We start from the raw sequence: 25,354 nt of genomic DNA on the forward strand, positions 1-25,354 counted from the left end.
TATGTTTGCCCCAGTGAGTGCTCTTGGCAAGTTATGTATACTTAAGTAAACATATCTGTTTGGAAAAAACATGAGCATTTATTTTAAAAAATTAGTTTTAATTACTAATGATGATGAAGACTTAATTATAATTAACTCCTATCCCTTTTCACTTTTTTACATATTATTTTCTGGTTGCATTATAATTGTCTAATTCACCTATTGTATGGATTGTTTTTAAACAAAAGTTCTTTTGACATTTATAATGGGGAAATACATCATCCCTCCTTATCATCAAAGACAACTGGGAGATGTGTGATATCTTATAACTTGGATTATTCTCTTTGAAAAAACTAATAATATTAATGAACTATGAATCTAATCAGGGAGAAATAAAGTGATTAAAATATACAGGCTTAGGAATAAGAAAGGAGACACATCAGAGATAGAATGATAAAGAAAAAGAGTGCAAGAGAATACCAAATGCACCTTTATGAAAATAAATTTGAAAACTTTGGATGATTTCTTTTGCAAACAAAACTGACCCAAGAAATATAGTAAATACAAGTAGAACAAATTGCCATCAATGGAACCAGAAAGTGGTAATGCTAACATTGAAAAATGCATCAGAGGGTTTCTTGTTGGGTTTATCTGTTCTTTAAAGAACAAAATTTCAGTGTGATTATAGTTATATCAGGTTGTCAAAAAAAATACAAGCACATGCCTGTAATCCCAGCAACTTTGGAGGCTGAGGCAGGAGGATCACATGTCCAAAGCCAGCCTCAGCAACTTAGAGAGTCCCTAAACAAATTAACAAGACCCTGTCTCAAACTAAAAAATTAAAAAGGGGGATGGATATGTGATTCAGTGGTTAGGTGCCCCTGGATTCAATAGTGATACCAAAATAAAATAAATAAAAATAAAAATAAAAAAGGAAAAAGGGCTTGGGATATGGATCAATGATTAAGCACCTCTGGGTTCAGTTTCTGGTACCAAAAAACAACCAACAACAAGAATTAAAAAGTAGAAAGCTTACTAACTCATTGTATGTAGTTGGTTAACATTTAATCTAAACCTAATAACATAATACAAAAAAAAGGAAACATTAGACCAGTTGTCATTTATGATTATAGATGTCCACTTCCATGTTTATAAATATAATGATGATTCTAATATAACATATAATATATATATTAATATACATATTATATAATATATAATATTATACTCTATAATAATATAGTTTATATAACAGTATATAAAAATGATTATAAACAATTACAATGAATTCAGGAATGAAATAAAATAAGGTTTTTAGATGGCTCGATTATAGGAAATCTTTCAATATAAAGCATTACACTAAAAAATTTAAAGAGAACCACCATACGAACATGTCAATAGGAGCTAGAAATATATATGACAAAGAAATCTGGATACGGGTAATGCAAGATGGTGGATTAGAGTGTGACTGCATCTCCAGTTGCTCCAGAACCCAGGATTCAAGAAGGGGAGGCATTTAGAGACTCAGATTGAAATAGAACCACGGAGTGAGTCTCACCCACCGGGTGAAGCTCGGCCTGGGTAGCAGGCATGGATAGGAGCAGCTTATCAGATCAGGGCAAGGCAGCTAGAGACTTTCCCAGGTAGCTCTGCTCAGTATGACAGTTGGCTCCTCCCACACGGCCAGCTTCTTGGAGCAGGCCCACCAGTGAAAGCCTTTCCGCACAGAGCCAGCTCCAAGACCTAGAACCAGTAGCGGGCTAGGGGAAGCTTTCTTCGGAAGCACTGCTTTATCAAGTTCCTCCAAGACTTCAGGCTACTTAAGGCTGGGAGGTGATATACTGGAAATCTACAGGCAACTATAAGCCAATAGAGGAAATCTGCAATATCTCAAAGTCCCATCTGGCCAATATGAGAAAACAAGGGAAGAAAATGTCCCAAACAAATCTAGATATTATATTAATAAAACCCAATGACAGCACAGCAGAAGAAATGTCAGAAAGGGAGTTCAGAATGTACATAAATAAAACAATCAGGAAAGCAAATGAGGAAATGAAAGAGCAAATACAGGCATTGAAGGAGGAGATGAAAGAGCAAATGCAGGCATTAAATGATCACACCTATCTACAGTTAAAATAGCAAATACAGGAATCAAGGGATCATTTCATTAAAGAGTTAGAGATACTGAAAAAAACAAACAGAAATCCTTGAAATGAAGGAAACAATAAACTAAGTTAAAAACTCCATAGAAAACATAACCAATAGGATAGAACACCTGGAAGACAGAACATCAGACACTGAAGAAAAAATATTTAATCTTGAACACAAAGTTGACCAGAGAAGATGGTAAGAAATCATGAACAGAATCTACAAGAATTGTGGGATATCATGAAAAGGCCAAATTTAAGAATTATTGGGATTGAGGAAGGCTTAGAGAAACAAACCAAAGGAATGAACAATCTATTCAATGAAATAATATCAGAAAATTTCCCAAATCTGAAGAATGAAATGGAAAATCAAGTACAAGAGGCTTATAGGGCTCCAAATATACAAAATTACAACAAACCCACACCAAGGCATATTTTTATGAAAATACCTAACAAACAAAATAAAGACAGAATTTTAAAGGCTGTGAGAGAAAAGAAACAAATTACATTCAGAGGGAAAACAATAAGAATATCAGCAGATTTTTCAATCTGGACCCTAAAAGCTAGAAGGACCTGGAACAGCATTTAACAAGCCCTGAGAGGAAATGGATGCCAACCAAGAATCTTATACCCAGCAAAACTTACTTTCAGATTTGATGATGAAATAAGATCCTTCCATGATAAACAAAAGCTAAAGGAATTTACAAAAAGAAAGCCAGCATTACAGAATATTCTCAGCAAAATAGTCCATGAGGAAGAGATGAAAAACAAAAAAGCAAATAAGCAATGGGAGGAACTAGCCTAAAGGAATAGCCAAATAAAGGAGAAACCGAATCATGTCAAAAAAAAAATGAGTCAAATGTCTGGGAATGCAAATCATATCACAATAATAACCCTGAATGTTAATGCCCTCAACTCATCAATCAAAAGATATAGACTGGCAGATTCGATTAAAAAGAAAAATCCAAAAATATGCTGCCTGCAAGAGACTCATCACATAGAAAGAGATAGCCATAGACTAAAGGTGAAAGGATGGGAAAAAACATACCATGCTCACGGACACAGCAAAAAAGCTGGAGTATCCATTCTCATTTCAGATAATGTGGACTTCAAGACAAAACTAGTCAGAAGGGATAAAGAAGGATATTACATAGTGCTTAAGAGAAGCATAAATCAATAAGACATAACAATGATAAATATCTATGCCCCGAACATTGGCTCATCCATGTATGTCAAACAAATCCTTCTCATTTCCAGAAATCAAATAGACCACAACAAAATAATACTAGGCGATTGTAACACACCTCTCTCACCACTGGTAGATCTTCCACACAAAAAATTGAATAAAGAAACCATAGATCTCAATAACACAATCAACAATTTAGACTTAACTGACATATATAGAATATACCACCCAACAAAGAACGAATACACTATCTTCTCAGCAGCACATGGATCCTTCTCTAAAATAGACCATATTTTATGCCACAAAGATATTGTTAGCAAATACAAGAAGATAGAGATACTACCTTGTACTCTATCAGATCATGATGCATTGAAATTAGAAATAAATGACAGAATAAAAAACAGAAACTTCTCCAATACCTGGAAATTAAATAATACACTATTATATGATAAATGGATAACAGAAGACATCAGGAGGGAAATAAAAAAATTCTTAGAAGTAAACAAGAACAAAGACACATTATATCAACTTCTCTGGGACACTATGAAAGCAATACTTAGAGGAAGATTTATTTAATGCGGCACATTCAAAAAAAGAAGTAGAAATCAACAAACAAATGACTTAACACTACAGGTCAAAGTCCTAGAAAAAGAAAAGCAGAACAACACCAAAAGTAGTAGAACACAGGAAATAGTTAAACTCAGAGCTGAAATCAATAAAATTGAAACAAAAAAAACAATCGGAAAAATTAACAAAATAAATAGTTTGTTCTTTGAAAAAATAAACAAAATTGATAAACCCTTAGCCACACTAACAAAGAGAAAAAAGGAGAAAACTCAAATTACAAAACTTCGGAATGAAAAACAAAATATCACAATAGACACGAGTGAAATACAAAACATAATTAGAAGCTATTTTGAAAATCTATACTCCAACAAAAAAGAAAACCTCGAAGAAATCAACATGTTTCTAGAGACATATGAATTAACTAAACTGAACAATGAGGATGTACACAACTTAAATAAATCAATTTCAAGCAATGAAATAGAAGAGGTCATCAAAAGCCTACCAACAAAGAAAAGTCCAGGACCAGATGGGTTCTCAGTTGAGTCCTACAAAACCTTTAAAGAGAGCTCATTCCAATACTCCTCAAAGAATTTCATGAAAGAGAAGAGGAGGGAACCCTCCCTTCTATGAAGCCAATATCACCCTGATACCTAAACCAGACAAAGACACATCGAGGAAAGCAAATTTCAGACCAATATCCTTAATGAACATTGACTCAAAAATTCTCAACAAAATTTTAGCAAATTGCATACAAAAATATATTAAAAAGATAGTGCACCACGATCAGGTGGGTTTTATCCCAGGGATGCAAGGTTGGTGCAACATCCGGAAATCAATAAATGTCATTCACCATATCAACAAAATTAAAGTTAAGAATCACATGATTATTTCAATAGATGCAGAAAAAGCATTCGATAAAATACAGCATCCCTTCATGCTCAAAACACTACAAAAAATTAGGGTAGTGTGAACATTCCTTAACATTGTAAAGGCCATCTATGCTAAGCCCATGGCCAATATCATTCTAAATGGTGAAAAACTGAAAGCATTCCCCCTAAAAACAGGACAAGGCAGGGATGCCCTCTTTCACCACTTATATTCAACATCATCCTTGAGACTCTAGCCAGAGCAATTAGACAAACCAAAGAAATTAAAGGGATACAAATTGGAAAAGAAGAACTCAAACTATCCGTGTTCACTGATGACATGATTATATATTTAGAGGAACCTGGAAATTCCACCAGAAAACTTTTAGAACTCATAAGTGAATTCAGTAAAGTAGCAGGTTACAAGATCAATGCTCATAAATCCAATGCACTTTTATACATAAGTGATGAATCTTCAGAAAGTGAAGTTAGAAAAACTATCCCATTCACAATAGCCTCAAAAAAAAAATAAAATACTTGGGAATCAATCTCACAAAAGAGGTGAAAGATCTCTAAATGAGAACTACAGAACACTAAAGAAAGAAATTAAAGAAAACCTTAGAAGATGGAAAGGTCTCCCATGTTCTTGGATTGGCAGAATTAATATTCTCAAAATGGCCATACTACCTAAAGTGCTATACAGGTTCAATGCAATTCCAATTCAAATCCCAATGATGTACCTTACAGAAATAGAGCAAGCAATTATGAAATTCATCTGGAAGAATAAAAAACCCAGAATATCTAAAGCAATCCTTGGCAGAAAGAGTGAAGCAGGGGGTATCACAATACCAGATCTTCAACTCTATTACAAAGCAATAATAACAAAAATGGTATTGGTACCAAAATAGACAGGTAGATCAATGGTACCGAATAGAGGACATGGGCATAAATCCAAATAAATACAATTTTCTCATACTAAACAAAAGGTCCAAAAATATGCAATGGAGAAAAGATAGCCTCTTACACAAATGGTGCTGGGAGAATTGGAAATCCATATGCAACAGAATGAAACTAAACCCATATCTCTCACCGTGCATGAAACTGAACTCAAAATGGATCAAGGACCTCGGAATTAGACCAGAGATCCTGCATCTTATAGAAGAAAATGTAGGTCCAGATCTTCAACATGTCGGCTTAGGACCAGACTTCCTCAACAGGACTCCCATAGCACAAGAGATAAAAGCAAGAATCAACAACTTGGATAGATTCAAACTAAAAAGCTTTCTCTCAGCAAAGGAAACTATCAGCAATGCATAGAAAGAGCCTACAGAGTGGGAGAAAATCTTTGCCAATCATACTTCAGATAGAGCACTAATCTCCAGAATCTGTAAAGAACTCAAAAATCTCTTCACCAAGAATACAAATAATCCAGTCAACAAATGGGCTAAGGAAATGAACAGACACTTCACATTAGAAGATATACATGCAATCAACAGATATATGAAAAAATGTTCAACATCTCTAGTAATAAGAGAAATGCAAATCAAAACTACCCTAAGATTTCATCTCACCCCAATTAGAATTGCGATTATGAAGAACACAAGCAACAATAGGTGTTGGCGAGGATGTGGGGGAAAAGGTACACTCATATATTGCTGGTAGGGTCGCAAAATAGTGCAGCCACTCTGGAAAGCAGTATGGAGATTCCTCAGAAAGCTTGGAATGGAACCACCATCTGACCCAGCTATCCAACTCCTTGGCCTATACCCAAAGGACTTAAAATCAGCATACTACAGAGATACAGTCACATCAATGTTCATTGCTGCTCAGTTCACCATATCCAGATTGTGGAACCAACCTAGATGCCCTTCAGTTGATGAATGGATAAAGAAACTGGCATATATATATATACAATGGAATATTACTCCACCATGAAGAATGATAAAATTATTGCATTTGCAGGTAAATGGATAAAATTGGAGAATATCATGCTAAGTGAGATAAGTCAATCTCAAAAAACTAAAGGCTGATAAGCCAATGAGGACACATAATGGGGGGTCAGAGGTATTAGCATTAGGGTTAGGGTTAGGTTTAGGGATAAGGAGGGTTGTAAGAATGGAGGAAGGATGTACTGTATAGAGGGAAAAGTGGGGTGGGATGGGTGGGGGAAAGGGAAAAAATAACAGAATGAATCAAACAACATTGCCCTATGTAAATTTATGATTACACAAATGGTATGCCTTGACTCCATGTACAAATAGAGAAACAACATGTGTCCCATTTGTTTCCAATAATAAAAAAAAAGAAATCTGGATACAGTAAAAGTAGAAGGAAATTTAATATAATAGGCTATTTATCCAAAACAATCAGGATATATACTAAATAGCAAAACATCAAAACTATTTCACTAAGATCAATAATTAGTCAGTGATGTTATATCAACAATGTTATTTTAACATTTTCTGGGATAGCACAATATATTTCAATAATATGTGAAAAGTGGTATAAATATTAGGTGGAAAGAAAATGAAATTCAAAATTTTAAGACACTAGAATTATTAAAAGACTTTGTTAAGATAACTGAAGATAAATATTTGAGTAATAACTTTTTTTGTTTTGTGTGTGTTTTTTTTTTTTTTTTTTTTTTGCAGTGCTGGGGATCAAACCCAGGGCCTTTTGCTTGCAAGGCAAGCACTCTACCAACTGAGCTATCGCCCCAGCCCTGAGTAATAACATTTTTCTCTTTTCTATTAATAAGCTTGTAAAAAAGGAAATGAGACAGAATATTGCATTTACATAGGTAGAAAACATCTCCAGTTTATGTCAAGTGATAGATTTGACAAGAAAGGCAAAGAATTTAAATGAAGAATATAATAACATATTATATTAGAACATAAGGCAAGTTCTAAACAAAATGAAACACAATCATGTGTTTGATGAGATTAATATTAAAAAGAATAATTTCTCAAAATGATGTATATACATTTAGTGAAATTCTAATAAAAAATCTAATAGGGTATAAGTATGGGTTAGAAGTGGTAAAAATATCTTTAAAGATTATATGAAAAAATATTGGCTAAGAAAACCAAAATATTGAGGAAGACATAGATAGTAGAACATACTGAAAAGTTACTGTTATGAAATCATTATAAAACTTAAGGATACAAACAAACATCAATTGAATGGAATAAGAATCCAGAAAGAGTTCTTAATATACATATAAAAGCAATATGTGATAAAAGTGTGTGGTCCAAATCATTGTGGAAAAGATGCATTATTTAATAAATGGTGCTTGAAAACTATCTATTAAAAAATAACCTCAGATCTATATTTCATGACAAACACAAACATACATTGCAGATGAACTTTTTGAAAACTTAAAAATCAATGAAACAAACAAAATTCTTGAGGGGAACAATATAAGAATATATATACTTAATCTGTAGGTAGGAAAGTTTGAAAAGCCAAGTTTTAAATACGTGTGTGTGTGTGTGTGTGTGTGTGTGTATAATGTATACATAATATAAACATACATTAATGTATATATATATATACACCACACAATTTTAGATACTAGGAATTGAACTCATGGGGGTCACAAACGTTAAACAAGCACTCTACCACTGAGCGACATCCTTGCCCTTTTTGTTTCTTATTTTGAGACAGGGTCTTGGTAAGTTACCCAGACTGGTCTGGCATTTTTGATCCTGCTCTTTCAGTTTGCAAAGTAATTTGGATCACACATATGCAAAAGTTATAAAAGAAAAAAATAGAAATATATGATTCAATTCAAATTTTAAAGTTTTGTATGAATAAATATGGAAGATATAAACAGAATCAATAAACAATAGATTCAGAGAAAATGTTTATAATATAGAATGAAGAAAAATATTCAAAAACTATAATATTGAGATCTTACAAATTGAAGCAGAAAGAGAATAAAAGACTAGTAAAAAGCAGAAGATATGAACAGAATTCATTAGAATTCATTAGAAAAGAAAATCTAATGTCAAATAAATATTTTAAAATACAACCAATTTGCCAGTAGTCAGGGAAATATAAAATAAAGCAACAAAAGAGGTGTCACTTCAAACCTATTTATCAAAATATAAAAATTGGTAATTCTTACAGTTGACAAGAATATGGAAATGAGATTCTCCCACTGTAGTGGAAACAAGAAGTGTTAGAGCCTTCTTGGAAAACAATCTGGCAATTTCGGTTCAAATTGTACTTTTTTATAAGTATTGACAGAACTGTTCTACATTCCTTATGAGTAAAATCATCAAAAAGATTTTAGAAAAAAGTAAATTAGAGCTCTTCAGTTGATTTTGAGAATTACCAGGTACTTTTAGTACTATGGAATGAGAAAAAGCAAGATACCTAATGTGGTCAACTTGCCACCACATGGCAACTGGTTTCCTCAATAAAGGGAAGCTCATCATATATCTCTGTAGCTGGCAGGCTGGAAATTCACTGGCTGCAGCCATTCCAGCAACCTTAATAAGTGAGAGGCCAGAACATTGAGGCCATTTGATCAAATGTCTATGGCCCAGTCAGTTTGATGCATGAAATGAATTATCACTGGCCCACCCCTTATCAAACTAGTTCACATACACATCTTCTTAAACTATGTATAATTTCCAAATAAAGAAAATAACATCATAATTTTGCCTGATGTAATCATGTAACATGATACAATGATCCTGCATACAAGTGGAAACAACCCATTTCCCAGAAGAGGAGGCAAAGTCCTTGATTGATCTTTACTCTTTTCCTTGATATCTCATAACTTAAATACTATCATATAAAGTTAACAATACTTACCCAGGCACTGTGATGCATGCCACTCAGGAGGCCTGTGACAGGCAGAATGCATGTTTGAGTCCAGTCTGGGTAACTTAGCAAGACCCTGTATCAAATTTTTAATAATAATAAAAAGGTCTGGGGATGTAGATCAGAGGTAGAACACCCCTGTTCAATTTTCAGTACCACAAAAATAATTTAACTACTTAATTCATTAACAAAACTTAAATACTATGATATAAAGCCAATATATCTTATGTTATACCATAAAAGAGTAAGAGAAGAAACAAAGATATTTGCATATATAGTCATAACAAAATTAGACAGAAATATTCATGACAATTACAGTTCCTCTTCTTTTATAGCTAGTTAGATGGTCATAGTTGGTATTTACCACCACCTTCCTCTATCCATTCTGTATTTAATTTGCCTTCAGCAAGCACCTAAGCTGGTTGTGATTATTTACCAGTGTGTGATCCAAACATTCATTCCTGAGATTTGAGATATCAGTAGTCTTGCCTGGTCTGGGTTACTGTAATTTTCCACTGAACTTAGTCACAAGGCATGGTAATACTAAACTCTCCTGTATTCCAAACATATTCTTCCTTAATGCCATAATGGAAAAGCAGTCCATTTCCCCCTTGGTAGTCAGGAACAATCATCCTAGCCAACATTGTAATTCCCTTTTTTGCTTGTTGATTCAGATGTTTGAGGAACCCAAAATGGCTGAACTGTAGTCTTAAATTACATTTCATTGGAGTTAAAAACATCTTCTTGCAGAAGTATTTCTCCTTTTCAAACTAAGATTTCTAGGCAAGTACAGCAAAAGGAAAGTGAACAACCAGGTACATTTTTCAAATTTCTGCCAATATAGAGGATCTCCCTTCACCACAGTCCTCCACAGATATACCAGAGAGGGGCCAATATTCAGCTGTGTACTTTTGGGTAGTGCCTGTATATCATATAGAACCAACTGTCAACCAGATCTATCTATAGATCTGTCTGCCTCTCTATGGAGAAATATGGATATTAACAAACCCTAGGATGTGCAGTTGGCAGAGTGGAGATTCAGTAGAGCCAATGGTATAGTTCTAGTCTAAAATCCAGCAGGCTTAACATCCACAAAGAGTCAATGTTTCAGTTCAAGAGCACAGGCAAGAAAACTACTGATGTCAATGAAGTCAAGCAGGAGGAAATTCTGCCTTACTTGCAGGAAGGTCAGTCTTTTTGTTCTATTCAGGCCTTCAACTGACTGGACAAGGTCTACCCTCATTAGTGAAGGCAATCTGGTTTCCTCACTCTACCAATTTCATTCAGAAACACCCTCACAGACACATCCAGATTAATATTTGACCAAATGTCTCTGTAACCTGTGTCCCAGTTAAATTGGCTCATAAAATTATCAAATACCTTAACCATATTGGATGCTGTCTATTGGGTTAATAATTGACATAAATATCTACACATTTTGTGCCAATCTTCATCTATCTATTCACATGTCTCTTCTCTAGATTTCTTTGTCTTTCATCAATCAGTCCTTTATGTCTAGGACTCTGTTCATTGACCACTGTTCAGGAATCTACATATAGTCTCATCTTTGGCCACTTCCTCCACAGAACATGGATGACCAGTTGGACCACTCATAGCTTATCTATGGAAAAAATCTCCCTGCCCATTTTTGTTCAAGGTCATCCCTAAAGGTGTATACAATGTAGCCACCATTCATATTCAGTTTGAACACATATTTCTTGTTGACACTTTTGGAAATCAAGTTTGGACTTTGGCTGGTTTTATAGGACCTTCTTCTACAATACAACATAGATTTGACCTAACAGAGGGGTACCTGTGCACCTGCAGCAGCAGGTGACATGGGGGTCTACCTCACCTGCCCCTACCATTTAGATGTGCCCTCTGGGCCTGGTCAAGTTTTATCTTGACTGTAACATTTCAAACTTTCTATGGACTACACCTGGACCCACCTTTCTTTATAACTTGGCAGGACTGGAAAAACCCCTAACAAGGCATTTCTGGACCCATGGCCAAGTGTCCTGTCTCTCTGGGCCTAGATGGTGTCAGGTAATATTTCTTAACGGTAGCCAGGTGCAGTGGTGCAAAGCAGTAATCCCAGTAATTCAGGACCTGAGGTAAGAGGATCACAAGCTCAACGCCAGTTCCAGCAACTTAGCAAGACCCTGTCTCAAAATAAAAAAAAAAAAAGGCTGGGCTTTGGCTCTGTGAAGAAGCACCCCTGGGTTCAAACTCCAGTACCAAAAAAAAAAGTATCTAATTATTTTCTTCTGATGTCGTGGCTCTACTTCAGGATAGTTTATGTTTGTATTTTTCCCATAGGAGATTGCTATAAGCTCCATGCTGAACAAATTTAAATTGAATGCAATGTTTTTACAGATTTTCCTCAAAACTCAGGTATGATTAGGAATGGAGAACAATCTGAATGATATGATACAATTCTGAAAAATCACTCCATTTAACATTGATTTATGATCCTTGACCCAATATAACCACAAGCCCTCATGCAAATGGAGTATTGACAAGCAAGTCCCACCAGTCCTACAAATACACATGAATCTGGAACACTGTTTGGGCTCCAGATGGGCCCCTGCTCTAATACAATCTCTGATTAGAGTGCCCAATGTTATCAGACCACAGGAATAAAATGAGGATATAGTAACTGAAAACTCAAAATCATAATGGTTTGAGTTTCTACCAGTTTAATGGTTTGAACCTCAGCAGCTCATAAAAAGTAGCCTGTAATTATTTCTGGGAGTCTCCAAAAGGAATATCACTCCCAAAACTGAATGTCACACTGAATAAAACACAGATGGTGGATGAAACAGAATGGTGTAACATTGGCACTATGCCTTACAGATGTTTAAAAACTAGTTCCCACTTAGGATCCACCATGTTATCTTCTTCAGTTGACCCTGGCCATTGTCCATTGCCTTTGACACTGCCTGAAAGAGAATCACTGGTGTTAGTGTTGAGGGGACATTTCATAGGCTCCCCACTGCTTATACAATGGTTGCAGCCCCCTGGTATACCCAGAGCCATTGTATGCATATTGCCAGAATGGAAGAGAAAGTCCTGATTCCTATATCCAATGCACTTTCTTTCCAGATTCTCAAGCCCACATCTCACAATGTCTTTTACCAAAGTGTCTTGTTAGCATCTCCTCTCCACTCATTCTTTATCTCCTGCAAGAATCTCTCAATACTCTTTTTCTCTACCAACCAGCTGCTTTGATATACTCTGTGTCAATATCTAAGACACCACATTCATTCTCTAACTCCCTCAAAAAGACAAACAGACATATCTCTAAATGAGAACACTTAAGATCTGTGGTTATTTTAATGGTAACTTTATTTTTTGAGGATAATAAAAAGGAATTAATTGCATGTTTGCTTATTATCTAGACCAACTCTAGAAATATAACTTCATACCTTTTAATTTCTAAAAATCTTTAGTTTGTCAAGCATATTTCATATTTCCAAAATAATTTTCTTAGGACCAATTTTTCCACAGAGGGTAATTAAGTAAATCACATCTAAAGATGTACAATTACTTGAATGCTCAAAATATGACAATGAAGTAATTCTTCAGGGACAAAAAAAAGAGGAAAATGGGTTTTACGCCTCCTATAGCTTCATTTCCAACAGTAAAGTCAAGCTACAAAGACAAGTATCTTAAGGAAAATTACAATGGCCTTGAATTGTCTCAGTTTCCTATTATCAAGAAAATTTTAATACTGTTCATTTCTCATAAATACTTTCTAACAGGCACATTAATTCCAAGAAAGGAATAAATACATATCTGCAGACTTAGTAGAAATAAGCTAGTTGAGAAGATGAATGATGTTCACCTTGGGTATTTCAATACTTAGCTATGTCAATTCTGGAAGCAAAAGTCTTCTACATTTCTTTATTGTATGCAGCTGCTGAAGCAGAGTAGGAATTAAAAGAACTTAGCTTGGAACTTGCTGACTTTGTGCTGATTCTGAGATATTCAAGTACAGACATCTACTAGGTAGCTATATAAAGAAGTTAAGACCAGATAGAGATGTCTAGACTAAGATACAGATTTAGAAGCCATCACTATAAATAAAACCAATAGCCAGGTAAGAGATCAGAAAGTCACAAAGTACTCTTTGTTTCACCACTATTTATATGCTGAAATCATTACCCCAAATGTGATAGTATTAAGAAGTTTGGCATTTGGGAAGGTCCTGGGACTAGGGCCCTCGTGAGTGGGACTAGTGGCCTTATGAAAAGGAACCCTGTGTTAGGTACAGTGGCATATGTCTGTAATCCAAAACTTGGGAGGTTAAGGGTCAAAAACTGCAAGTTTGAGGTCAGTCTGGCAGTTTAGCAAGACCCCATCTCAAAATAAAATAAAGAGGGTTGGGGATGACTTTCTGTAATGAAGCATTTGCCTAGTGTGTGAGAGGACCTGGTTCAATCTCCAGTACAGGTGGGGTGGCAGGTAAAAACCCCAAGAGCTATTACATTCTCTTTCTAACACTGGAGAATATAATAGAATGACAGTTTGTAAACCAGATGAGGACCCACACCAGAACCTGACCATGTGGGCATTATGATCTCAGACTTATAGCCTCTAGAACCATAAACATTTATGTTTTTCATAAGCCATTTGGCCTATGATTTGTGCTACAGCAACCTGAATTAAGCCAAGCTCTGTGAGTAAAGAAACAAGCAAAGGATGGGGTCTGATGTTAATACTGCCAATTGAAAATGGTGCAAACTAACCCCAAGAAGAGCTCTAAAACACTAAAAGAATGAGCAAGCAATACATTTATACTTGGGGGACCTGGAAGCTAAAGTATTCACATCATAAAGATTCTATCTTCTCTGTGAAGTAGGAAGTAAGATTTCATAGAACTGTGTATATACTTAAGAGTTAAAGACAAAAGTAAAATATTTGAAAATTAGTAGCAGAGACATTAGACACAAAAAGTTGTAACAGAATTTCTGATATCTGTAAAAGTGGAGTACTATTAGAAATATACTCTTTAGTCATAAATTCATTGTTTTTTATGGCTAATATTCCATTGTGTATATGTACATTTTATTTATCCATTCATTTGTTGAAGGGTACCTAGTTTGGTTCCATAGCTTAGCTATTGTGAATTGAGCTACTCTAACCATTGATGTGACTACATCACTGTAGTGTACCAATTTTAAGTCCTTTGGGTATGTGCCAAGGAGTGGGATAACTGAGTCAAATCATGGTTCCATTCCAAGTTGAGGAATATCCATACTGCTTTCCAGAATGGTTGCAGCAATTTGCAGTCCCACCAGCAATGTATGAGTGTACATTTTCCCCAATATTTTTCATTACTTGTCCTCACCAATATTTTTCATTACTTGTATTTTTGATAATTGCCATTCTGACTGGAATTAGAAGGAATTTCAGTGTAGTTTTAATTTGCAGTTCTTTAACTGCTAGAGAATTTGAACATTTTTTTCATGTATTTGTTGACTTTATGACATTTGCCAGTAAATGGATGGTTATGGAGACTATTGTGCTAAGTGAAACAAGTCAACTCCAAAAAACCAAGGGCAGAATTTTGTCTCTGATATGCAGATACTAGTGCACAATAAGGGTCAGGAGGGAAAAATAGAACTTCAATGGTTTAGATAAAGGGGAATGAGGGGAAAGGGAAATGAAGGAAAAGGAGGGGAGATGGGAATAGAAAAGATAGTAGAATTAAATGGACATAACATTTGTATCCTCATATATGAACACACAACCAGTGTAACTACACATCAAGTATAACCACAAGAATGGGAAGTTATACTCCATGTATGCATAATATGCCATAATATACTCTACTGTCATGTATATCTAAAAAATAATTTAAAAATTTATAAAGAAATATGCTCTTAACATGGAATTATAGTCAGTTTTACCTTTGTAGCTCTTCATCTGAACCATTTTAAAGTTGAAGACAATGATATTTCATAATGATGAAGTGATAAACACTTTATCATTTGTCTTAAAAAATGAGGATATTAACATTAATTATATTTAAATTAATTCATAATTATTATTTGATATTTTGATTATAATTTGATCATTTCAAATAATTTGATACTTTTTGGTAATTTTGATTCCCCCAATTTAACAAAAATTAGGACAAAATTGTCTTATAGCTTCTTACCCAGAATTAAGATAAATTTCATGCATTGCATTTGGTTCTTAAGTTTCTTTAATCTCTTCTAATCTATAATAGTTTCCTAGTCTTGGATTTTTTTGTTCTTGATTATTTTTTTCCTTTTACAGAACTAGGGATTGAATCCAGGGGAACTCTAACATGCTACATCCCCAGCCTTCTTTATTTTTTATTTTAAGATAGGGTCTCTCTAAATCACCAAGACTGGCCTTGAATTTGAAATCCTCTTGCCTCAGCCTCTGGAGTAGCTGCAATTACAGGCATGTGCCACCCATTCCAGTGAGACTGAATTTTGGAGAGTTAGATTCATTCACTGTGCAGAATGACCCATATCCTGGATTTGAATGTTTCCTTGTGGTTACACTCAGGTTAAGCAATTTTTGGCCTAAATACTACATAGATATATATCACATGAGGATCTACATAATTGTGGAATTGTACTCCTGTTGTTGATGCTAAATTTGATAGTCTGGTTAATGAGGTGAATATGACAATTTTTGTTGTAAAAGTACACTTTTTCCTTTGGAAGGAATAAGAGGTCTATGTGATGCTATTATAAAACCAATAAACTGTCTTCTTCCCCAAGTGTTTTGAATCCAATAAATATTTTAGCAACTCTTGATAGTTCTGACCTGAAGTAATTATTACATTGGTGGCTTCAAAATGGTCATTTAAAAAAATCTATCATTCTTTCTCTATATATTAAGTAGGAATTTCTCTAAAGAGAAGTTTTACTTCCCCATCTCATCTCTTTCTTTCAATATCTTTCTCTCTCCCTCTCTTTCTCCCCGCCCCTCATCACTAGGCACTTATAAATTTTTAAAAATTAAATATATTGCAAGGTGTTATTGTCATTAATTCCTATATTCCAAGTGTTTCATAGCACATTAGTGGAACTCTTGCAGTTTTCTCCTTTTGACATGACCTACTAGTCTTTAATAATGTCTTGCTATTGAGTTTACCAAGGATGATCCTATGCAAGCTTAATTTATATATTTATTGTTCCATATCTGGAGTCAGGCATTTCTCAAAGGAGATCAGGTTACTTTTAGTGGAGAATGGCATTTCAAAATCAAGGTCTAGGCACCAGGTATATTTATTTCTACATCTAAGCATGTCTTTCAGTGAGGAAGGCTAAGAATACACATGCAAGCATGTACACACATGTATGTTTGTGTTCATTCTACTACTTCAAATTCACATATGACATCATGGGGAAGTCTTCAACTTCCCTTGTTCCATTCCATACTTGTTTCTCACTTATCACACAATAAGAATCTTGATTCTTAATCTCATTCTCCAACATCAACATATGTACTCATTTGCTCTACTCCACAATAACTATAAAATTGTTCAGAATGACAAAACCAATACCACTATCAATAATAAACCTTCTAGATAATGATTCATTTGTAGTTTGATTTGTACTTAGAATATATTCCAATTTGTACTCAGAAGTTGAAGGATTTAGGAAATATAAATAAGAAGGGATTTATTAGAGGGACTTGATATGATGACATTGTGGAACTGATCAAGCAGATTATGTGCAGCTGGTATTTTAGTGTCTGCTGTAGGAACTTAAAATCCTTAAAGAGGAAGGAAAGATGGAGGTGAATTGTGAAAAGCAAGCATAAAGTGAAATTTCTGATGCTGGGCTGGGAACCTCTGAAGAGGGACTGCAAAGAGTCAGAATCACTGTCTTGGACTCTAGCCCCAGTTTCCATGATGTAGGGTCCTGCAGGAGACTCTGGTGCCCTTCACCACAGAGTTAAACCTGTGTCCCATTGAAATGGCTCCAGTTCTCATCCTCAGTTCTGGCTTAAAGGGGAAAGCCAAAAAACAACTCTGAGTTACCCTCTTAACTGCATTTCTTATCAGCTTTGGTGAAGGGAATTTTCTCAGGACCATTCCAGGGAGTATTTTTAAAGAATGGCTGAATAGGACTTACATGAAGGAAGAGAATTTTGGGAGAAAGTTGCAGTTTAGCTAATTCTACATGTTACAATCTACAGTCAGATAACTACATTAAAAAGAAATTGAGGGCCTGGGGATAGAGTTCAGTGGAGGAATACATGCCTGGCCTGTGGGAGACCCTGAGTTCAATTCCCAAAGTCACACACATTTTAAAATAAAAGATATTTCAGTTAATCATTTTCTCTGGGCAATTATGTTTTCAATTTGATATAAAATTAGGTTCATTTACTTAGATTTTTAAAATTATTAACTTATCTCATAAATTTGAAATTCTTAATGTATTCCTCTCATAAATTATTATAGTTTAGATATTAGGTATCCTCCAAAAGCTCATGTGTGAGACAATGTAAAAACATTCAGAGATGAAATGATTGGGTTATGAAAGTCTTAACTCAAATAGTGAATTAATCCCCTCGTGGGGATTAACTGATTGATAATTGAAGGCAGGTAGGGTGAGGCTGGAGGAGGCACTGGGGGTGTGCCTTTCAGGGATATATTTTATATCTGGAGTCTCTCTGCTTTCTGAGTATTATATGAGTCTCATCCCTCCATCACACTCTCCATGATGCTCTGCCTCAATTCAAGCCCCAAGGAATAGAGCCAGCTGTCTCTGGATTTAGACCTCTGAAACTGTGATCCCCAAATAAACTTTTCCTCTTCTAAAATTGTTCTTGTCAGGTCTTTTAGTCACAGCAGTGAAAAAGCTTACTAAAACAGAAATATATTAAAATATAGATTCAGAAGTTTCACTTCCATTCTCCAATGCTCCACTTAGTTCTTACCCATCCATTTCATTCTATTAAATACACACACACACACACACACACACACACACACACACACACACACCTTCCCATTACCCTGGGGGATACATTGCAAGATTTCCAGTGAATGTCTGAAATTGTGGATAGTACCAATCTTTATTCTATTTTTTCCTTAATATACATACCTGTGATAGAGTTTAATATGCAAATTAGTCATAGAAGATTAATAAAACTAATAATAAAATAGAATGATTATAATAATACACTGAAATTAATTTGCCATCCTTACTATTCTTGTGCTTTAGGGGCATTATTAAGTAAAATAAGAGTTACTGGAGCACTAGCACAGCAATACTATGACAGTTAATCTGATAACTGCAATAGTTACTAAGTGACTAACAGGTGGGCAGTATATATGGTGTGGATAGGCTGGGCAAAGAGATAATTCACATCCCAGTGGGATGGAGTCAGATGGTGCATGATTTCATCACTTCACTGAATGGCATGCAATTTAAAACTTACAATTTTTTATTTCTGTAATTTTCCATTAGCTATTTTCAGACCATGGATGACCACAGATAACTGAAACCAGAGGAGAAAAGCTTCAGAGGGGGAACTCCTCTAAACTATATAGTTTTCCCCCTATTTTTTGCCAAAAGGTAACATACAATATTTAGCTTACTGTACCTTACAGTAAAAGCAAACTTTAAAGAAACTAACAATAAAAAATAACAAGTTCACAAAGAATATTTTGAAGAATTCTATCTTATTAACATACTCAAGGGTAGTATAAACAAGATGTTGTAAGAAAGAATAACATTCTGATATAAAAATTCTTTGTTAAAAGTTAGGTATATAATATCTTAATAAATTTTACCATTCTAGAAGCAAAGTCCTCCATGGGAAAAAGTTAGAAAGTCTGGAAAATTGAGATGACAGCTGAATGTACTATATTATTGAGATACCCATTATTAAAATATTTAAAGAGAATCTTGATTTTCACAGAGGTAATTGCAAGTGTTGCTCATTGAGAAAGTTGTTCTGAATCAACTCTATGATTCTATTTTTTATTCACACTTAAATAGTTTTAGAAAGTAACAGTTAAACAATAGGGAATGTTATTCATAATGATAACCTTGATTCAGAAAGAAAGTATTGAATTGTTATCAGTTACACATCAGTGAACCTGATTATAGCTCTAGAAGCCTCTGGGAGGATGCTTGTTTCTCAGTAGTTGACCATTATCAATGTGGGATCAGACCTGGCTGGGCAGATCTGGCCTACTGGTGGGAATATCTAGTGTCTACTAGAATGTAAGATTCAAGATAGAAATGCTGGTTGAAAATAAACTTATCTCCAGGGGAGAAAAAGTCAGACACAGCAGCAATGCTCTTAACAATGTTTTAGTCATCAACTAGAACAATGGTTCTGAGTTGTTCTTTTTATGTAGATTTTGTTCTCCAGTTTTCTGTAAATACACAACTACCTTAGGGGAAAAAGGGATTGTAAGCAAAACCTAAAAGCATTGTGCTGACTAAAATGTCTGTAAGAACTTAGAATGCAAGATGATACTATCTCGATGCTCATATGGCCCACACCACCATAAAAGGGAGGTGTTCTCTGTTTCTGCACAGACTGCAATCTGGCTTGGCATGTCACAGGTTCCAGGAACACTGTTTGGGGTGGAAGGTTTCAGCATGTTGACATTGCTCATGGCAACACTGGGATTTAGGGCAAAGTATCCAGGAGTAGACAGGCTATGTCCAACAAAAAGAACCTACATTTATTTTTGCATGCAGTGGAAGCTTCAGAAACTGAAAAAAGAAGGTAAATCCTTTCTCATATGCATGTTGACATATATCAGTGATTTCAGGTAATAAAGGGTACAGAATTTGATTGGGTATAGAATCTTGGGAGCAGAGGAGAGTGAGTAGTTAGTTCTGCAGAGTAGCCAGTTCCTCATTCTAAACAAGACATGTGGTGGTTTTAAACCATGTCTGAAAATTATTTGGCACTTCTTTCATCAAAAGGTGGAATGTATATCCCCTCACTGTGGATTTGAACCAACTTAGTGACTTATTTGTATCCAATAAAATGCAGCAGAAGTGATGGAGGCTGGGTCATAAAATGAATATAGCTTTCACATTGCTTTCTGGAATATTAGCATTTGAAGTTTTTAGCTGCCTTGTAAGAAGTCTGACAACCCTGAGGAATGTATGCTAGGGAGAAGCTAGCATGAAGAGAGTATGTTTAGGAATTATGGCTGAAAGCCCCAGCTTAGATCCCAGTTTTGACTACCAGTAATGTTAATAAATATGTATCAGAGTATTCCAGTCTCCAGTCACCAAGACACCCCAGGCATTGCATCTTTCTCAGTTGAGACATCATTGAGCTCAGATAAGCCATCTTTGCTATGCCTTGTCTAAACTCTCATTGAGAGTAATTTTACAATTTGCAAATGGCAGAAGTATAATATTTGATGCTCACAATGATACTGTTAGGTAGGTTGGATTGGCATTATCATCGCCTTCATTTTGCAGATTAAAAAACAGAACAAAAAAAACAAACAGGAATTTATAACTTACCTGTTTTGAGATTATATAGCCAAGATGCGACATGCTGACATTACAATCTTGATCTTTGGACTCCAGAGTTTATGCCTTCTCTTGTTGTCTCTCATCTGGATAATGTACTTAGAATGGCCTAAGAAAATAAGATACACCCAGAATTTGAAGATAAGGTCATAAAATATTGAATGAAATAAAATTATTTTTGAATGAATATGACCAGTCATCTCCTGGAGAAGGAATCATAAAAGATAATTAATCTATAGATTGATGCTGATACAAGAAGTTACCATTTAAAATTGAATCAATGAGAAGCATCTTAGAATTTTAATGTTATAAGGAATATAATAATGATATATTTTAAGAGCTTATTTTTTTAAAAATAAAATAAGACAGAAAAAAACAAAAAAAACTTGTCATTTGTTTCTTGTCAAAGGGTGCCTTGACTGTTTAATGGTGCTCTTTCAGTCTGCTCATAAGTATGTCCTTATGATAAAAAGAACATCCTTCACACTAGACCAGTTTGATGACATTCTCCCTATGATCACCTTCATTTACTCTGTATTTGCCAAAGCACTTTTGGATTTAAATTTAGCTGCTTAAGGAAACTGTCCTGCTTAGAAGAGAACATGAAATGAAGTTGACGAAGCATACCATGCTCATTTGATGGGTAGTATTTTTCAATGTAGAGGAATGTTAGTATTTTGATGGTCTCATTCTCTCTCTCTCATCTTAAGAGTATGCATCAGCTCCCAGGTTCATTCCTAACCCAAATAGTCAGACATCCTGTTACAGAAGTAAGACAGCCATCTCTTGAATCATCCTAAATACAAATAGGAGGTCACTGGTGACCCCTCTTTCCACCCCATCAAGGGAAGCACAAAAAGGCAAGAGTTCACTCCATCTTTCATGACTTCACTATTAGGCTATTTTGGGAAACACATACCATCAGTAACTTCTCACTTCTTATCTCCCTTCCTTAATAATTTCTTTTCTGAAACTTGGAATGGACCCACCATTTGACCCAGCTATCCCACTCCTCGGTTTACACTCAAAGGACTTAAAATCAGCATACTACAGTGATGCAGCCACATCAAGGTTCATAGCTGTTCAATTGACAATAGCTAGATTGTGGAACCAATCTAGATATTTTTCAATTGATGAACAGAAAAAGAAACTGTGGTATATGTACATAATGGAATATTACTCAACTATAAAGAAGAATAAAATTGTGGTATTTTCTGGCAAATGGGTGGAGTTGGAGAATATCATGCTAAGTGAAATAAACCAAGCCCAAAAAACCAAAGGCCAAATGCCAAATGTTTTCTCTGATAAGTGAATGATGATATATAACAGGGAGAGGGGGAGAGAAAAATGGAGGAACTTTGAATGGTGTAGAGGAAAATGGGACAGGGGTGGGTGAGCAAAGAAAAGATAGTGGACTGAGACAGTATTACTGAAAAGATAGAAAAAGCCTGCACCTGTGTAAATATGAGGCTCTTCCCAAACTGCCCTCGACCCCTCATAAAAGCCACAAAGAATTTTCATCTCTTATCTGTAAAGGCCAGGTGGCTGACCCAAAAGCAAACTTTGCTGGCACAAAAGCAAACTTAAAGATAATGACTGACAACCCTCCTCTTGGAGGTCAGGGTGACCCAGAACTTAAAATAACGTGCTTTGTATACAATTTTATATGTTAACCAATTAAAAATAACACTGTAAAACTGCTTGCCTTTCATTATAAAAAACCTGCTAAACATGGACTCGGGACCTCTTAGCATCACCAGTTACCGAGTGCATGGAGGACCAGGCTGGAGCTTGTTAATAAATGACTCTGTTGCTTGCATTGATCGTGGTCTCTGGTGGTCTTTGTGGGGTCTCGAGCCACTGGGCACAACATCTTGGGGGCTTGCCCGGGATACCCCAAGCCGACCCAGACACCTAATCATAGAGTCATAAGTGACACCTTCAGCCAGTGAGTAAGGCATTGCTGCATTTTTTCTGGTCTGGATTGTCTGCAGGTTCTGGTTCTGGGCTGGCAAAGTCCTGGCGGACACGCTATAGGACCCCTGCAGGGTCTCGGGAGATGTCCCCTCGACCCATCGGGGTGACTCTTTGTCGCATCTGGGCGACTCTTTGTTGCATCTGGGCAGTTTTTGTGTTGCATCTGGGTGACTCTTTGTTGCAATCGGAAGTTGCTTGTTTTTGTCGACAAAATACCAGCTAGCCAATTTTGATTTAGTGCACTATATGTCTGTCTGTTTGTGTATTGTACCGTAGGGTCTTTACTCCTGTCTCATATTAAATTCTTTATTGTGTTAATCCGATCTTAGGCTTAGGGATACTCATTGCAGGGTACTTTACAGTCCTTCTCCTTGTTTCTGAGAGATTTGTTTACTCCAATCCCCCTAGGCAGAGAGTGCAGCAGCTCCATTCCTCAAAAGTAGTGAGAAATAATGTTTGTAAATTTCTGCATTCAAACCTAACCTGATTTCTCAACCAGGAAAAAAAAAAGGGTTAAAATGTCCTAGGGAATCTCCCCTCCCCCCTGCCTGGCCTTGCTGAAGCCTGCATTAGAATGTAGACTGCAGCAGTCTCAGTGGGAGCTGGGAGCGGGGGGGGGGGGGGGACCTGAAGAAAAAAAAAAAAAGGTGTCCGTTTTAAACTCCTGGGCTGCTACACAGAACTAACTCATTTTCTAGGACTCTTGTTTTGTTTTGTTTTTCTTTAATGCTGTATTTTTGAGCTCATAATTTTGATCCTACATACCTAGGTTAATTATTTTTTTCTTTCTGATCAGTTCTATTTTTATCCAACTCTAGAGTTATTTTTAAACATCTGTTATATTGCAATGGAGATAAACATTACAAGGCCTTTGCTTTTGTGTTATGTGTATGTGTTATTGTTTAAGGTCATATTGCCTATGTGTACCTGACAAAATTGACATAGATAATAAGCGTGCATAAAATTAAAATTTTAAAAATGGATCCAAATACTTTTATTCACATGATTTAAAAGGGTTCGATTTAAATTGGGTAAACTAATAAAAGTAAAATGTATTTAGAAATAACTCGCAAGTCTCTAGGTGGTCAAACTAATGAAATGTTGATGTTAAACAATGTCTAATATCAATTGTTTCTAGGACTTTTCTTCAACAGGAAAGAGATGGCAAATACTGTTCAGGACACTTGTCTGATATCTTGGTTTTTTCAAAATAAGTAAATTAAATTTAACATGTATGGGACTACTGAAATGTGTTTGTTGGTGACATCTGATTAATTTGCAAAGTTAAAATGCTAATTGTTAAATAACATCAAGTACTCTTAAGTCCTTAAATTCCATGGAGTAACATACTTAAACATTATTGGTGTTTTCATAGGTTCGTAAATTAAAAAGTGTTTGAAATTGCTTTGTGTCATTACTAAAAGCAAGGTTATTAAGAGTTATGTTCTAACAAGTGAAACCCCAACACAGAGGATGAGCATTCCATCTGCTCCCTTACCACTTCCCCCTGCTCCCCCTGCAGTTCTGCAAAGCTCCAAGGAGCTCTTAGATTTGGATTTAGAGTTACCATCTCCCCTCTCACTGTGTTTCAGTTAGAGTACTATAAACAACAAAGTATTTTATCTTGTTAAATTGGAGTAATTTGTCTAAATTCAGAAATTTCATAAGAGTTGTTTCAGAATGTGGACAAAAAGGGGTCAACAGATAGGAAAGAGAAAATAAAAGGTTCTGGGGATGAAAATATATTTAATAAAAAGGAAAAGGAAATGTTTTTGGGTAAGAAAGTGCTTGTGTGATGGAATACATGAGGGTCTAAGTAAGTGCTAAGAAAGTCTGTGTGTAAGTAAAGGGCAAGTTTCAACAAGTTTATGTGTAACTAAGTTGGTTGTATGTATATGAGACAGTTAAAGCTATTTAAGGTTTTTCCTAAGGTGAAATACTAATGTTCTGATATAAGCCAAAGTTTAACCTATATGGTAAAATGACATGGTAAAATGACAAGGATTTCTTAGAAACACTAATTTACTCTTAACTTTGTGTCTATTAAGTTTTATTCTTTAGAACAATTAGTCTTAAAAATTGGGGCTTTATACAATTATGGTTAAACAACTGTTAAGAGTATTGTACTATGTTACAGAGTCTAAATTTTTTTAAAAGCTAAATTTAGTAAGATTAAATTGTCAAGGTAATTGTGAAATGATCACTCTTTGTATATTAAATGTATTCATATTTTCCAGGTATACAAGTTTTAAAGCAGGAAATTTGTCAAGCTGCTGTTCTCCAGAATAA

At 35.2% G+C, this 25,354-nt stretch overlaps 1 pseudogene; it reads right to left on the bottom strand.

The window, feature by feature from the left end:
* The window catches only part of LOC124974541 (14-3-3 protein theta-like), a 35,821-nt pseudogene extending 15,613 nt beyond the window's left edge, over positions 1-20,208 (bottom strand).
* Positions 20,209-25,354: the final 5,146 nt, after the last annotated feature.

Source organism: Sciurus carolinensis, unplaced genomic scaffold (genome assembly GCF_902686445.1).
Source record: "Sciurus carolinensis unplaced genomic scaffold, mSciCar1.2, whole genome shotgun sequence".
NCBI classification, from domain to species: Eukaryota; Metazoa; Chordata; class Mammalia; order Rodentia; family Sciuridae; genus Sciurus; species Sciurus carolinensis.